This window comes from Thamnophis elegans, chromosome 1, assembly GCF_009769535.1.
Source record: "Thamnophis elegans isolate rThaEle1 chromosome 1, rThaEle1.pri, whole genome shotgun sequence".
In the NCBI taxonomy this organism is placed as follows: domain Eukaryota; kingdom Metazoa; phylum Chordata; class Lepidosauria; order Squamata; family Colubridae; genus Thamnophis; species Thamnophis elegans.
This window is the reverse complement of record NC_045541.1, coordinates 63,021,694-63,038,567: the sequence shown is the minus strand read 5'-3', so window position 1 is coordinate 63,038,567 and position 16,874 is coordinate 63,021,694. Positions and strand designations below refer to the sequence as shown.

The 16,874-nt window shown below is 41.2% G+C and overlaps 1 protein-coding gene across 3 annotated transcripts in view; it reads left to right on the top strand.

The window, feature by feature from the left end:
• The first annotated feature begins 2,715 nt into the window (after positions 1 to 2,715).
• Positions 2,716 to 16,874, top strand: part of LOC116510484 (protein lifeguard 3-like) — a 52,987-nt gene continuing 38,828 nt past the window's right edge. Inside the window, exons 1-2 of one of the 3 annotated variants that reach the window (XM_032220090.1) lie at positions 2,716 to 2,970; positions 8,797 to 8,966. The gene's annotated coding sequence lies outside the window, so the exon portion shown is untranslated. Of the gene's footprint in view, positions 2,971 to 8,796; positions 8,998 to 16,874 lie in introns of all 3 variants that reach the window. The other 2 variants (XM_032220080.1, XM_032220072.1) reach the window with 2 other exon arrangements.

Here is a 16,874-nt window from a genome sequence, read left to right as displayed (position 1 = left end):
TAAAATGGACACCTAACATCAAAAACGTAATCAAAAAAGCACAACAAAGAATGTTCTTTCTGCGCCAACTCAGAAAGCTCAAACTGCCCAAGGAGCTGCTGATACAGTTCTACAGAGGAATTATTGAGTCTGTCATCTGCACTTCTAGAACTGTGTGGTTTGGTTCTGCAACCCAAGAAGACAGACACAGATTTCAGAGAATAATCAGAACTGCAGAAAAAACAATTACTACCAACCTGCCTTCCATTGAGAACCTGTACACTGCAAGAGGCAAAAGAGGGCCATGAAAATAGTTATTGACCCCTCACATCCTGGACATAAATTGTTTCAACTCCTGCCTTCAAAACGATGCTATGGAGCACTGCACACCAAGACAACTAGACACAAGAACAGTTTTTCTCTGAACACCATCACTCTGCTAAACAAATAATTCCCTCAACAATGTCAAACTATTCACCAAGACTACATTACTATTACTATTAATTTTCTCATCATTCCTATCATCCATCTCCTTCCACTTATGACTGCAGGACTGTATCTTTGTTGCTTGTATCCTTACAATTTATATTGATATTGATTGTTTCCTGATTGCTTATTTGTACCCTATGACTATCATTAAGTGTTGTACCTTATGATTCTTGACGAATGTATCTTTTTTTATGTACACTGAGAGCATATGCACCAAAGACAAATTCCTTGTGTATTCAATCACACTTGGCCAATAAAGAATACTATTCTAGTCTATCTATTCTATTCTATGATTACAGATTTCCTGCCCTATTTGACTTTTTAAAGACTATTTTTCCCTTAAAAGAATGAAATTGAAATAGGAAGATAGCTTTCTTCAAATTAAAACATCAGACTTTAACACTGTATTTATTTACATAACTTTTTTAATGCTTTGAGTTAGCATTGACTCTTGGCAACTACATGGACTAGTCTCTGGAGTTTGCTTGGTAGCATTTTCCAAAGTGGTTCATCACTGTTTCCTTCCTAGGGTTGAGAGAGAATAACTCTCAAGTGCATTTCATTCCAATACCATTCATCCAATTCTCTGTTCAAGAAGTACAAAACTTTCATTATGTCAGCTGATTAAAAATGATTGATCAACAATGAGAAAGAGGGTCTGGAGCTCACTTACCCATCTGTATATCCATTTTTTTCTATACTCCCACAAAAGTTATTTCTCTGAGACTGGAAGAAAGGACAGACATCAGAGGAGCTACTCTCCCTCCCACCTTACTGTTTTTCATGGAAGGAGAGAAATGAAGCAGAGCAGTTCTTTCACTACCAGCATCAAAATAGCATCAGATAGCATCAAAAACCAACGTAGGACACCTACTTTCTTTTGTTTTCTATAGTAAGAAATCAGGATATTTTGGTGCTGGAAAATACTGGTACCAAAAGATTCACTTCTCATCCTGATCTTCTTTCTTTGCCTGCCACTCATGAGTTGGGAAGAGAAGTAGGAGAGATGGCTTTCTGGCATTGTGGGAGAGTATAGTTTCTTCTCCTGCCAAAATGCAAAGGGGCCTTGAACATCCATAGGAACCAGAGAGAATGTGTCTGCACCCACCTTAGGTAGTCAATGCATCAGGGGTGGGTTCCTGCCAGTTCTAACCTCTTCTATAGAAGAGGTTCCACAAATCTACAGTGCCGTTTAGAACCGGTTCCAGCTCCCTCCCCCGCCCGTCTACACATCATCAAGATGAAGCGAGAGGAGGAATTCTGGGAGTTGAAGTCCACAAGTCTTAAAGCTGTCAAGTTTGAACACCCCTGGGGGCTTTTTTCTAAAGGGTTAGGGGTGCAAGGATCTTGTAACTTGACAGCTTTAAGACTTGCGTGCTTCAATGCCAGAGTTCCTGAGCCAACATGACTATCAACTTAAGAGTTCACTATGAAAAGATTACAGAGAAGCAATATCCAGCAATTAATAACTTTATTTTGGATTTGCTATTGTATCCAATGAGAAAGAAAGAAAAAGAAAGAGGGAAAGGGAAGGAAAGAAAGGAAGAAGAGAAAGGGAGAGGAAAAATAGAGAAAAACAGAAATGAGAGGGGAAGAGGAGAGAGACCCCATTCTCACAGAAAACATTGAGCCATGAAACCTTGGTAGGCATTTCTGGAGGGGGGGGGGATGTCATGTGACTGGGTGGGAGTGATCTTGAGTTGGCCACACCCACCCAGGTTTTATGGCTCCCCGTGTTACATAGTAGCAACGAAAATAATTTTATGGTTGGGGGTCACCACAACATGAACTGTATTAAGGGGGAGCGGCATTAGGAAGGTTGAGAACCACTGCTGTAGGCCATCTAGTCCAACCCCCTGCTCAAGCAGGGGATCCTATACCATTTCTGACCACCAAAACACTCCTCCTTTTCCTGATGCTCTCTGGGTGGGTTACAACTCAACATCACCCCCAGCCAGTATACCCAGGGATATAGGCATGTAGCCCACCATCTCCGAGAGCACCAGTTACAGTGTCTGAGCCATAACAGTCATAACAGTTATATATATATATATATATATATATATATATATATATATATATATATATATATATATATATATATATATATATATATATATATATATATATATATATATATATATATATATATATATATATATATATATCTGTTATATAATAAGAAACGCTGCCCATTCTCAGGTCGTCGGGGCGGACACTTCCGTTTACAAAGGACCTTCCGGTTTCTTGCCCAGCGTCTCCATTCCGTAACAAACTTTCCGCCTGCACTTTCCTGACCACGCCTCTTGGGGGCGCCTCCTGTGTGCGCCTGGTCCGTCGAGGGTTACTTTAGGCAAGCGAGGGCGTGGTCCGGAGCCCGCCTCTGCTTTTTCCTTTGCCCGCCCCGCCCTGCCTCCTTCTCCGAGGACTGTCGCGAACTTCGACGCGAGCAAGGGGGGCGAAAGTTCTTTGGTGGGGCGAAACCGCGAGCCGGTTGCGGAGGTAAGTCTGGAAAAAGTGGTTTAAAGGCTTTGGGGTCGCCGGTGGGCTTTTCTCGGAGTCGTTTGGTCCGCTGGGACTGAGTCTTAAGGGCTTCGCATTTATTTAATTTATTTTTCTTTCGCCCTGGCTTCAGCCGAGCCCCGCAGAAACTTCTCAGGGCGTTTCGCTTTAATCTGGATAACAAACCTAAAGGGGCGCCGTTCCCTTTGGAAGGGGTTTTTGTGCCCGTTGGTGTTTGCTTTCGTTCGGAAATCCACCGCGGCGACGGGCAAAAGCAGAACGGGCGTTCAGCGGGTGCCAGAAAGCCTGGAGCTTTGACGTGGCTGATGGGAATCTAGACTGTTTCAACAGATGGGGTGTAGGAGCGTCTTGCTCTTGTAAAACGTAGTATTAGGAAGTTTATGACCGTCATTGAGCCCAAAATTTCTGTTGTTAAGGGAGACATGTGTTAAAGGAGTTTTGCCCCATTTTACGATCTTTCTTGCCACAGTCGTTCAGTGAATCACTGTAGTTGATGAGTTAGGAATCCAGTTAAGTGAACCTGGCTTCCCCATTGATTTTGGTTGTCAAGAGGTCGCAGAAAGGAATCACATGTCACTCACTCACACACACACACACACACACACACACAGAGGTATACTGTGACCATCATAAATTTTAGTCCGTTGCTAAGTATCCAAATATCGATCAGATGATCATGGGGATGCTACAAAGTTTGTAAGTTTAAAAAATGGTCACCAGTCACTTTTTTCCCCGGGGGCCTTGTAATTTTGAATAGTCCCTAAATGAGTGGTTGTAAGTCAAGGACTACCTGTAGTTCTGTTGCCCCAGGTCCATACGAGGAAGCAGTGTGTGAGCGATTACTTCTGCTGGCAAGCTTTCTGCACATGCTCAGAGGCTCTCTGGTGTTTCTGTTTAGCTGACGTAATTATGTGACTTGTGACACAGACTTTGTCCAGAATAAGCCTAGCTCAGCGGTTGTCATTTTGTCAACCTTTTCTTCACCACAGACCCCCTCTAAATACATTTTGTGCACCACCAAGGTTTAAGATTAAAATCATAACATTTATTTAATCTTTCCTGGACCCCCTGTGACGACATTGCCCCCCCCCCGGGGTCCGTAGACCACAGTTTGAGAACCACTGGCCTAGGTGATTTCCTCAGGGGTCTCCTGTATAAGAAGCTGTAGTTGTTAATAGGAATGGGAGGTTCTCCATTTTGCTTGCTGCTATGGAAATGTTTCATGGTTTGTTTGAGATATTGGACAGTGGCTTTATTTTGATTTGCTCTCTGGCTTTCTTTATGATGGGTGTGGTAGCTCTATCAAGGCCAGCCTCCGTGTGCTCCCTATCGCCTTTAGTAGGCATTTATCACCAGGCTCCATCCAGGGTATGGCTGGAAGGGAGAGGCATCAATTCTAACTGCAATGCTGTCCCTAGGGAAATTCACATGCTTCCTATTGTGATATGGCTTGGGCCCAGGGAACATTTATACTTAGGGCTCGATTATCTAATTGCCTGATTTTAATCCTGGCTTTGTAAATGTGGTATAAATTCCAAAGACAACTAACAGAGTTGGACGACATGCGTATACCTATTTGACCACATTTAACTTACATGTTTTACAGTAGTTTTGTGAGCATATTATTTATATGTGGCGGTTCTAATGTTGATAGCTGCCCAAATAATTCATTGAAGGGTGAGTATCAGTTCTTCAAGTCAGGGCCATGGGCCCCTTTCACACCTGTGTTCTCCAGCCTGGAACTTCCATCCTGAGTCAGTGGTGGCTGGTAGGCATGAAGGAAGGCTTAATAGTTTATAATAACATCCTTGGGTTTTCCCGTTGGGGCAAGGCTCCTTTATGCAGCAAGAAGTGTTGATTGGAAAACGGAAGGAGAAGGAATCTGCATTTCCTCTATGGAAAGTCCCAGGAGCAATAGCAGCAATAGCACTTGGACTTATATACCACTTCACAGTGCTCTATAGTCCTCTCTAAGCGGTTTACAGAGTCAGCCTATTGACCCCAACAAGCTGGGTCCTTATTTTACCCACCTCGGAAGGATGGAAGGCTGATTCAACCTTGAGCTGGTAAGAATCGAACTGTTGAACTGCTGGCAGCTAGCAGTCAGCAGAAGTAGCCTGCAGTATTACATTCTAACCACTGCACCACCATGGCACTTGGAGGCTTCCAAGCTAGACTGAGCTAATGCAGAGTATCTCAGAAACTAATAATTAGGGATAGAAGACGCCACCCCAAACTTGGTGACCATTAAGAATGATGTAATGGGTGGAACAGGACCTTCTCTGAATTTCATTGGCCAGCATTGCCTAATCCTTAATTTTGCCACATACTAGCAAGAGCAGTGAAGTTTCTGACTTATCCAACCTGATCCTAAACTTGGTAACTTTAGGTTTCTTTTTCAGTCTGTTACACAACAGCGTACCTGGAGTTATGAAACCAGCGAAAAGTGTCTAGGGAAATATGGAACTACAACTAGTTCTCAACTTAAAGACAATTTGTTTAATGACATCTAAGTTATGATGGCAGTGAAATAAATGACTTGCGATGGGTCCACTTAAAACTGTTGCTGTGTGCCTGCAATCACATGATCAGAATTTGAGCACTTGGCAACTGGCATGTATTTATGCCAGTTGCAGCATCCCAGGGTCACGTGATTCATCATTTGCAATTTTCTCGGGGGAATTCACACAGTGATGTGCTTTAAGTCATCACAAGGATTGTCCGGCTGCCATTGTGGAAGTATTGGCTGACTGTGTCATTACTCAGGGGACACCCAAGTGTACGATTCCTATACATTTGGGGAGGCTTCTTCCCTGTCCCCATATGAGCACATATCGGGGATTGGGGGGGAACCCTGAGAATTTCTGTTTGCAACTCCATCTTGTATTAACTATATAAATAGTCTACCTTTGGATTTGTAAATAAAGTAAATCGTTTCATATTTGCTCATTGGGAGTGTCACTGTGATGTGCTTTTTAACAATTGTTAACATGTGCTAAATAAATAAAAACAGGGGACTTCAGACAAGCAAAGTCAATGGGGGAAGTATTTCTATTTGTTTATTAACCATGAACTTAAAGACCAGGGCAAAAAAAGTCATAAAAATTAAGTGCAATGCAAGGACTGCATTGCTTAGCGATAAACATTCCAGACCCATTTGTGGGTTGTAAATCGAGGACTACCTGTAATGTTTTGAGACTGAAGCTGCTTCATTGTGGATTTTAAGAAACTAGTACAGTGGGTGGGTGCTGGCAATGCTGAGAACATGGATGCTCTGGTCAGCTCTCCTACATAAAGCATTTGGCTTGTTCATACCAGTTTGACCTCTAGACATTGGCAGGTGTAATTGTATGTTACGTACAACTTGTAGTAAATTTAGGAAGTGAGCTACAATAGTGACTTGAAACCAGACTGGGGTTTCCAGACAATTAGCTTCCTTTGTCCCTTTAGAATGCATTATGACAACATCATTGGAAGAAGTCAAAATATAGTGCAAAACATGAATAATATATGATATGATTTTAATGCAAAGCCCTGCTGGCCACCTTCTCAGTTTGAAGCCTGGGTCAGATTGGACCAGACTTTTTCAAGATGATAAATTTCTATTAACCAGAATTCCTTCATGGAAATAGTTCTTCCTTATATGTGTTCTCTTCTCTCTTCCTACCTCCTGAATAAGAAGAAAAGGAGGCAAAATAAGAAAGGCGGAAATACGTCCAGATTTTTCATTCTGGTTTACTCCACCTTGCCTATTAATCAGAATACTTGTTTCCCTCTGTGGGCTTTGTAATTAAACTCAACTAGGGAGCAGGGTTGAAGGACTGAACACTTTCCAGTTTCTAAGATCTTCAGAAGCGAGCATAGAAAACAACTCTTCCGGTTTCTGGAAGAATGACACATCCATACCGCACTTAAAAGCAGGAGGTGTGCTATTGTTTCTTTCTCCTGAAAGAGTCAATGTGGAACCACACCTTATGCTGAAGTTTTCCTTCACGAATTCAAATATTGACTTGCTTTTGATATTTAAAAATCTCCATTAAAAAAAAGGCGAGGAAAAATAAAATTCTGGCCCCTTTAATAAGAATCTTGACCCTGCTTGGCACCCTTTTTTTTTAAATTAACATTTTTAAGGGCAGAGGAATTGCCCTTTCTGTCTCTTTCTCTGTGGTACATGAGTGTTTAGTCGATTTCATATGTCATCTAAAGTCCTAGTCTGCTAAACTGGTTTATTAAAGTAGAACTGCCAGGTTCACGCAACGTGTTCAGTCAGAATTTTAAAAATATTTTATGCCTAAACATAATGGTGATCAGACATGAATGTAAGCAGCAATAAGCAAGGGGAGAGGAAATCAGCATTTTATAAATTCACATGGATCTAATGAATGTAGATGGAAATACACTTATGAACAGAAGTATATAATAATAGACCATAAGCTGCATCTAAATAAGGTTTTCCATCCAGTGGTTTGAGTGTATATAAGAGGAAGCTGTTCAGACAGAACAGTGGATATGCCCACTACCCTACCTCTCACTCATGCACTGTTTTTTTAATTAGTTATTTTAGAAGAATATAGTTATACCACATGGTGCTCAATATTTGAAAGTGATAAGAAGCAGGTGGCTGAATGAATGAGGAGTGAAATTCAAAGGACCAAGGTTTAGTGAGAGAGGAATGAATCAATAAGAGTCCAGCTTTTAACTATTTCTGATATCTGTTACATATGTTCCATGAGTTACATTTTAAAGCGCATGCTATGTTTATAGTCAATCACATGCAATACAAATTTGCAAGCATTCCTTGTTTTTAGACATCTCTCTTCTCCTGCTGTTCTCGGATAAGATGGGAACAGTCTTGAAACAGGAACTTGTGAAGAAATGCAACCAGTGTCCCCTCCAAAGCTTTCTTTTAAGAATGCTTGATTGTTTCAGCCGCAACATGTGTGGAGGTTGGAGTGAATAACATTCATTAATGGAAGTGAAAGATACTATGTCAGAGCAGAAAACCATGTTGAGATAAGCAGAAAGACTTCTTTCAGACAAATTCTTATGAGAGCATTTCTTAGGGCAGAAAACCATTAAAAAAAATGATGCCAGCATTTTGGAATCCTTTTTCTTTTTTCTTTTCTTTTCCATTGGATATGATGATTGTACCATAAGACATTTAAGGGGAATACATACAACCTTGTGAATTTTAATAGCTGTTAAATAACTACCAGCTCTAACTAGTTTGTGGCCATTTCAAAGCAGATGAATTGGATGCATTCACTGTGTCTGTAAACATTTAGTTGTTTGTATGACTCAAAGGAACTGCAGACTGCTTGTAGTTATATAAGTAGGTCTGGCATTCTTTGGGGGGGGGGAAACATTTTGCATGGTTGGCTTCCAGATAGAGCAGCAGAATACAGCTGAAGAGGATTATCCATCCATCAATTCTTTTTAGCTATGCACAATTTTTCCCCCCACTAAGCACAAACTTAGACTTAAAAAAACAAGACGGAGAAAAAAATCATCATATGAAAAGGCCCAATTTTGCATGGATTTCTTTTGGACAAATAAATGCCACGTGTCTATCACATGTAGGTGCATTTCAGCAATCCCTGCATTTGTTTAATCTGAGTAGCTGCCTACGGGTCAGAACATGGAATAACAGAGTTGGAAGGGACCTTGGTATCATGTGCCACAGCTCTTGGGTCAAAATCTCTCTTGCTGTGTAGTTTTCCTTCTTGAATTTCATCCCTTTAAAAAGTCACAGAGGTTTGCCTGGGAAAGAAGAATTTGGATTCCAGTTCATATTTTGTCTTTTAGGCCTCAACCCCCTGTCTGTGGACCAGCACCGGTATGCAGCAGGCCAGCGACTGGACCGCAGAAACAACTGAAGCCCCATCTGCGAATACAGGAAGCTTGCAAAACCATGCCCCCTCCCTGTGGTCCATGGAAAACCTTTCTCCACGGAATCAGTCCCTAGTGCGCAAAAGGTTGGAGGCCACTGTTTTAGGCCGTATAAAGGTGAACCTTAGCTTGGGGCACTTTTCCTCCACTGAAACGTCCACAATAAAATGGATTATAAATCCTGTCAATCTCAGTTTGAGATTGCATTCTTTCTGCATTTTTTTTAATTATAGTGACCAGAACTGGATGAATTCTCTTCTAAAATGTTATCCATCTGTAGTCCATGGGATTCTTCTAAGGCAGACCTGAGCATTTTATAGCCCATGGGCCACATCCAGCTCTTCAACTGTCTCTCTCTGGCCCACAGTGGTGGGTGGGATGTTGGCATGGGTGTCGCAGGGACATTGGTGGGGGAACTGTGTTGGCAGGGGCAGGGCAGTGTCGGCAGCCTTCCACAATACTCCCAGTTTCTCATTTGGCTTCTTGGGAAAATTAATTGCCCATCCCTACCCTAAGGAGTTGCTGTTTTATTTTATTTTTTATTGTATAAATAAGAGAATGACTAATACTTGAGCATGTATGCTGAGCACATGAAATTTTTGTAAAAGACACTAATGTTGTATCGATATTCTTTTTTCTTCTTGGGTTTGGAATAGTATTTGTATTAACGGAATCCCATGGCTTGGAAAGAATGACAACTTTCAATGAATTCAGTGAATGTTGCCCCACTTTATTTGAGACTAATTCAGTTTCTAGGCATCAACATCAACAGTTAGCAACAGTTAACTTCTTTATTATTGTGTCCAGTTCATAACCTGAAACACAATTTATTTCCAACTCTTGATTTAGCTTTGATAAGGAAACCAGCTGACATATAAAACCAGAAGACATTTATAAGAAATATTTTCTAAATGGTTTCTTATCAACATTTTTTCCTGCTTTGCTTTTGTTTCTAGAATTAGCCTCTGTTCATCTGTGCCTGTGGTGTGTCCACTATCCCCCCAAGTATGTAAATGTATGTATCACACTTAACTATCATGGCTTCACTTACTGGGGAACAGATGAAGCTGCTATGGTGATAGAATGTGGCCACACATGATGAATAATTTAAAACAACTGTATATTCAACAAATAGCTTAATCAGATGTTTGACTATACAGTATGCATTTTACCTAATTAAAATTCAATTGACTTGAATTTGTTGGCAATAATTATTTGTATAGGATTAAGGTAGCTGTTAGTTTCCTGTTCCCTGCACCCCAGTACTGTATGGATGAATTATTTTATTGGTTAACCAATGACTTTCAGTTGCAACTGATTGCCCAGGGTCAAGGCAGACTCAGCCATTCTTGTTGCTACAAGTAGCTTTTGTAATGAGTGCTTCAACAAGCACAATAATCAGCCTGCATTCTGAGTTGCTGTTTTGAACTGAGATGCAATATTCTCATAGCCTGTAATTAAACCAAGTTGTTTTGGTCAGTGAATACAGTGTTGGATTTGAGTTCAAAATTTAACTTTTACCATGAACATAGTAAGTTGTTTGGGATAATCAACTTACCAGGTTATTAAGAATAAAAAGTCGGTGGTCCTCAACATTTTTGGACTGGTGGGCACACTTGGAATTTTGAAAGCATGTTATTTTGAGTGCTCTCATAAAATAGTTGCCACTGTGGATATAGCCAATCACAAAATAACCAAATATCAGAAGGCAAACAATGTCATGGAGCCCAGCCATCTTTAGTTTTTAGAAGAATACCTTGTGGGTGTTGTTACTACACACTGCAGAATTTTTGGGAGAGTGAAGAGGAATTCTCTTCTTAAAAACATATAAATAGAGAACAATGGATACAGAGAACCTTTATCTTCTAAATACACTGCAAAATTACAGCTTCTATAAACTCCAGGAGGCATTTTAAGATTATAAGAGGCATGAGCTAAAAGGAATAAAAAATATTGGGCAAAGAGCAGGTGTCAATTACACTGGCATCATCTCAAGATTTCATCAGCATAGAGCAGGCTTCAAAATTAGGATAGTGAACAGCAGTCCAGCTGCTGACAAGCAGAGTAGCTAGCAGTATGTGCTGAAGAGCCAGTGAATACTGCCCATCAGATTAAAGTTGCTCTGGGTGAGGCATCCTAAAAAAGTAGCACCCTTCAGATGTTTTGGACTAGAATACTTAGTCTACAAGATTATTATGGAGATGATAAGCATTGCAATTCAATACAACCTTCTCTCATGATGGGTTGGTCATCATTTCCCATAATTCCATGGCACCATTGATTGATCTGGAAAGATTGATCTGTCACATTGTTAGATACAGAGAAGTTTCTCTAAAAGCACATTGGTTTTCAGGTTTGTAGCGTTAGTGCTAAAGTGTTAACTGAACCATTCCCTGAATTCAGGGTCTGGTGACATTCAGTAATTCATGAAAAATAAACAATTGTTGATTAGGAGCGTCATAAACTATAGTGGTTGGAACACAGTCCTGGAGTACAGAAGGAGAGAGATGCTACACATAGATGTAGAGGTGGTATTTTTGCTTTGTTTTACCCTAACAAATAGTCTATTATCTTCTTCTGCCAGAAGCATGACTGTGAGTTGAAACCATGCTTTGTGTCAGGAAACAATGGTTGTCTCAAGAGGAAGAGAAAGGCAGCTTGTAATAGACTAACCTGGAATGTGCAACAGAGCTTTTGAAAAGGATGGTAATGCAGGAAAAGAAGGCAGCAAGAATCACCAGGCTCAACCCTGGTAAAGCTTAATGTTTGGGAGATTGTTATCCCACCCTTATTATTTTTATAAATAACTCAAGATGGCAAAAATGCACAATACTCCTTTCTCCTCCTATTTCCCCCAGAACAACAAGCCTGTGAGGTGGGTTGGCCTGAAAGAAAGTGACTGACCCTAAGTCAACCAGTTGGCTTTCATGCCTACGGCAGGACTAGAACTCACTGTCCCCTGGTTTCACTGCTGTGCCAAACTGGGTCTCAGCTATGTTGGCTTAGGACTTCAACTATATAGTGTGATGAAGTAGTAACATAAAATGCACCAAACTTCAACTGTATAGTGTCAACTATATATGACTTCAACTATATAATGTCATGAAGAAGTAACATGAAATGCAGCAAGTTAGACAGATGGATTTTATTCAGGGTAAGATGGAGCAGTCTTTTCCAACCAGTGTGTTCTGACCCAGCTTCTCAAACACCACAAACCTTCTGAAATTAACTCAAAGATTTTTTTATTAGGAGCACCAGCAGCCCTGGCAAAAAGTTTCACCACAGGCTAACAAATCAATCCGGCAGGGAGATGAATAGTTGTCTTCCACATCTATTTATCTCCGCTCCCTGCCTTTTATACTCAAAGCTAGGGTGGGGCTTCGCTAGTGGTGGCTCTTCCTTCCCAAGGATTGGCCCACAGATTTCCATTGCTCTCCTCTCCTCTGCCTTCTATACATCCGTGCGTCAGTTACTGGACCCAGCTGTTCCTACTCTTCCTCATCAGCCACCCCCAGACCTGGGGGCTGTTGACTCCCATCTGAGAGCTGATGGACAGCCCAGGCTCCGCCTCTGTCTCTCTCTCTCTCTGCCAGCTTAATTCCCTCTTCCCCCTCTGAGCTCTCAGGTTGCCTTGATGCTGACTCTGACTCCCATGCCGCCTCTTCCTCCTCCTCTGATTTGGCTGCTGGAGGGGCCAGCGGCCGGCAGGCCACAACACAGTGTGCTGACCTCGGTGCCCCGAATGCCACAGCTAATGTGGTCATTGCTGAGAGCTGCAGTACAAAGAAAGGCATGAGGATGGGAATGGCAGGTTTAGTTGCTGTACTCACTCACTTTTGGGAATTTGGTTGCACCCTGGCCTTCCTCCCCACCCCCCTCTGGGTTTCTGCCACAGAGAGATATTAGTTGTTTTGTCCTCTTTCAAAACTCTGCCTGGGGAACTGTTGTGACATGATTAACACAGCTACTGTTAGAATGAGTATGCAGTTCTGAGATAAAATATTGAGTAAACCAAGATAATTTGCAATGAACAAGTTGATGTGGGTCTACTGGTTTTACAGCTGACAACACTTCTTTAGTGCTACAATAGTGCCTTTTTTTCTTCCTATAGCTACAGGTAACCTGAGCAATTCTCACTCTTTTTAAATGTTCTTTAAGGCAGAAGCAAGGAACTTTTGAGGACTTTGGACAACAGTATCCACTGTTATATGTCAGAGACAAAATCCCTGAGTTGAACTTCTAGATTGTGGATTTGCCTGTTGAAATATATAGATTTTAACTGTACGTGCAATTAAAATAAATTAATGCAATTATTCAGCATACATGTAATAATTTCGTTCTTCTCAACTACAACTCAGCAGGAACTCCTTCCTAGTTTTCTCAAAGCAAAAAATTGTACATCCTTGTTCCTAAAACCATATGAATCTTCACACTCTATCTGTTCATTATCTGCTTTGTTAAAGTGTGTCATTTCTTTTTTAACCTGTAAAAAGTTAGAAAAAACACCCCCCCCCCACTCCCCATGTTCTGGCATTGGGAGAAAAGAAGCTTCCTGGGGAAAATACAAAAGTAGGAAATAAGCATCCTGGCATACTTGCCCCAAATGACTGTTTTTCCTCTCTCAGAGCTTGAACCAAAGAAAGGATAATATATATATTTGAATTAAATATATTTTGCCATGGATTCAGTGGTAGGAAAAGAAAGTTAAGTCTGGACAAATACTCTGGTGTCAACTTGTGTTTGGTGGACTAATTACATAATATTTGTTTACATGCTGTCACATGGATCTGTGCCAGTCTTCTAACTTGGCACTTCTAGATGTGTTGGAGTACTGTATGACTCTCAGGCTGTTCAACACATTTTGATAATATCAGATTGAGCAAGACTGGCTCAAATCTGAGAATCTGTGGGAAGTGTAGTCTTTGGCATCAGGTAGGTGTCAAATTAGGAGGGAAATAGATATATAGCCTAACCCAGGAATCAGCAACATGCGGCTCTGGAGCTGCATGTGGCTCTTTCATCCCTCTGCTGCAGCTCCCTGTCTCCAGTTGGCATCACAATTTTGAGAGGAGCTTCCAATTTGGGGGGGGAAGCAGGGCACGCCAGGAGGAGACTCCATGGCAAGGGCAGGTTTTCCAGTCAGCTCCACAATTGATAGGGCTTTCAGTTAGGACAGGTAGAGGAAAAAGAACTCTATGGTGGGGAAACTGGACCCCCAGAATTGAATGGGGGACTTCCGGTTACGACCTTTGTGGCTCTTTTAGTGTTTAAGGTTGCCGACCCATGGCCTAATTTTGTTAAACCGCTGAGTCAGTTTCCCAGATACTGAATTGCCCTGAAATTCTCTTAGTTTTGTTTTATCTTCCATGGTCCCGTACGGCATCCTGAAGTTGAGTTGCAGAATCTATAGTCCTTCCCTTAATTAAACATTTTCTCTGGGCAAAATGTCACACAATCAATCATCTTCCTGAGTACTTTCCCCCCATCACCAATTTTAGTCAGAAAATCAGGCAGCCTGGGTTGTAATCAATTACAAACCTTCCAATTACTAGCCAAGCCTCCTCTGTAAATGGGGGAAGCTCTCTTCTTTGGATTATAGTTGTAGTGCACCAAAGCAAAGAATGCAACATATTGTGCACAGTGTGGTCTGAGTGCATACCAGGGAGACTTTCAGTATACAACTCCATCCTGTATTGACTCTAATAGTCTACCTTTGAATTTGCAAATATGGTAAATAGTTTCATGTTTGCCCATTGAGGATATAATTGTGATGTGCTTTTTAATACTTTTGCCATACGCTAATTAAATAAATAAATTAGTTGCAATGTATGTCTATGAAAGTTGGACCATAAGAAAGGCTGAGCGCCAAAGAATTGCGGCCTTTGAACTATGGTGTTGGAGAAGACTCCTGCGAGTCCCTTGGACTGCAAGGCGATTAAACCGATCAACCCAGACTGCTCCTTACTTTGGCCACCTAATGAGAAGGAAGGACTCACTGGAGAAGAGCCTAATGTTGGGAACGATTGAGGGCAAAATAAGAAGGGGATGACAGTGAATGAGGTGGCTGGATGGAGTCACCGAAGCAGTAGGGATGAGCTTTAATGAACTGCAGAGGATGGTAGAGGACAGGAAGGCCTGGAGGAATGTTGACCATCGGGTCGTGATGGGTCGGACAAGACTTCGCAACTAACAATAAAATTAAATAAATACCCTTTTACCAGACAGACCAGGAGAATCTGTTTGCAGTAGAAAAACACGGACTGCAAGGCCTCCAAGCAGCATGCTCTCCATTGTGTTCTGCCTTGCAGTTGCTGCTACCACTGCTATCATCTCCTGAGCATTTCCCCCCGCCCTGTGCTCTGTGTGCTAGGAGGCCACTCCCTTTGCTCAAGCAGCCAAATGCTTTAAGCGTGACTCAGAGGGGTGGGCCCCTGGGTAAGGGAAGCCGGGAATAGAACAAACTCTGTAGGAAGAGACAACAGTAGTGCATTTGGTAGCAGTGTTCATAGCAACTGAACGTGCTTAATAGTTTTAGGAACTCAACCTCCCCCCTCCCCAAAGTCATTGTGTACTGGGCTGTATCCGGTAAAGAGTTAATCTTTCCAAAGTACACATTTAGAGACTCAAATGCCAGAATGCTTTGTTTCTAAGTTACAACTGACTGCTGCAATATATTGAATAAAAATGTTTGGTGAAGACATAAATATAACCCTCATATCTAATTCTGGGACAAAAATATATAATAAGGGCAAATATGCCCTTATTATAAATGTTTTTAGAATAGCAAACTACCTTAAGAAACTTTTATATTGAAAGATGGCACGTAAATTGTTTTTAAAAATTACCACCTCCCCTCTGTCATAAATTGGACTTCCAAGGCAGTGATCAACAAATTCTGTTAAGCAAAGAATATACAAATGATAAATTAAAAGGGCTGGAATACATCAGCAGAAATATCTGATATTTCAAATTTTCCAAAATTATTTTTATTTGGAATGAGGAAAAGCTTTAGAAAAACTGAATAACAATAGCAATAGCACTTAGACTTATATACTGCTTCACAGTGCTTTACAGCCCTCTCTAAGCGGTTTACAGAGTCAACCTATTGCCCCTAACAATCCGAAGGATGGAAGGCTGAGTCAACCTTGGGCCTGGTGAGTTTTGAACTGCTGAACTGCAGGCAGCTGGCAGTCAGGAGAAGTAACCTGCAGTACTGCATTCTAAATAGAGCGCCACGGAGGCTCTCCATTAACTCACCAAATGCTTTCCTTTAACTTGTTTGTGGACATTTTCCCTCTTCCTTATAGACCATCCCTGAGGTGTCTCGAAGGCAGCATCCAAAGTAAACTCAAAAGAATTCTAGATTTTTTTAAGGACTTTTAGATCTATGGCAATGATTGTTTTACCTTATTTGGTCAGTTTTCAAGGGAGTGGATATAAAAATAAACAAGTGCCTTTTTTTTTACCTGTGCTAAATATTTGATGGTAGGTCAGGGTGGTAAAAGAGTCATTGTGGAAATATCCAGTTCTTGCTGTGTAAGAAAACACACCTAGACGTATGGTTTCTGTACAAATATTTTGGGATGAAGAACATCCACCCATCCTTGCACCTCTCTATTCTTGGTTTTAGGAGCCAACATTGAAATTTAATTCTTGGATCAATGAGAAGGTCATGTCAGTGTTTCCCAACATTGGCCCTTGAAGAATTGTGGATTTCAACTTCAATTCTGATCCTTGAATCCACACCTGTTCAAGTGGAAATACTGTCTTAAGTGAAGGCATCACTTCACTGAAGTTTAGTTATTGCCTCATCGTTAACATATTCTTAGTACTTATTTTGCCTTGATCCTCTTTATGTTGCTTCTTAGTATCTCACAGAACAAACACAATACATGGAATAAATCGCAGTGGTGCAATGATTAGAGTGCAGTGGTACAGGCTACTTCTGCTGACTGCCGGCTGACTGCAATTTGGCAGTTCAAATCTCACCAGCC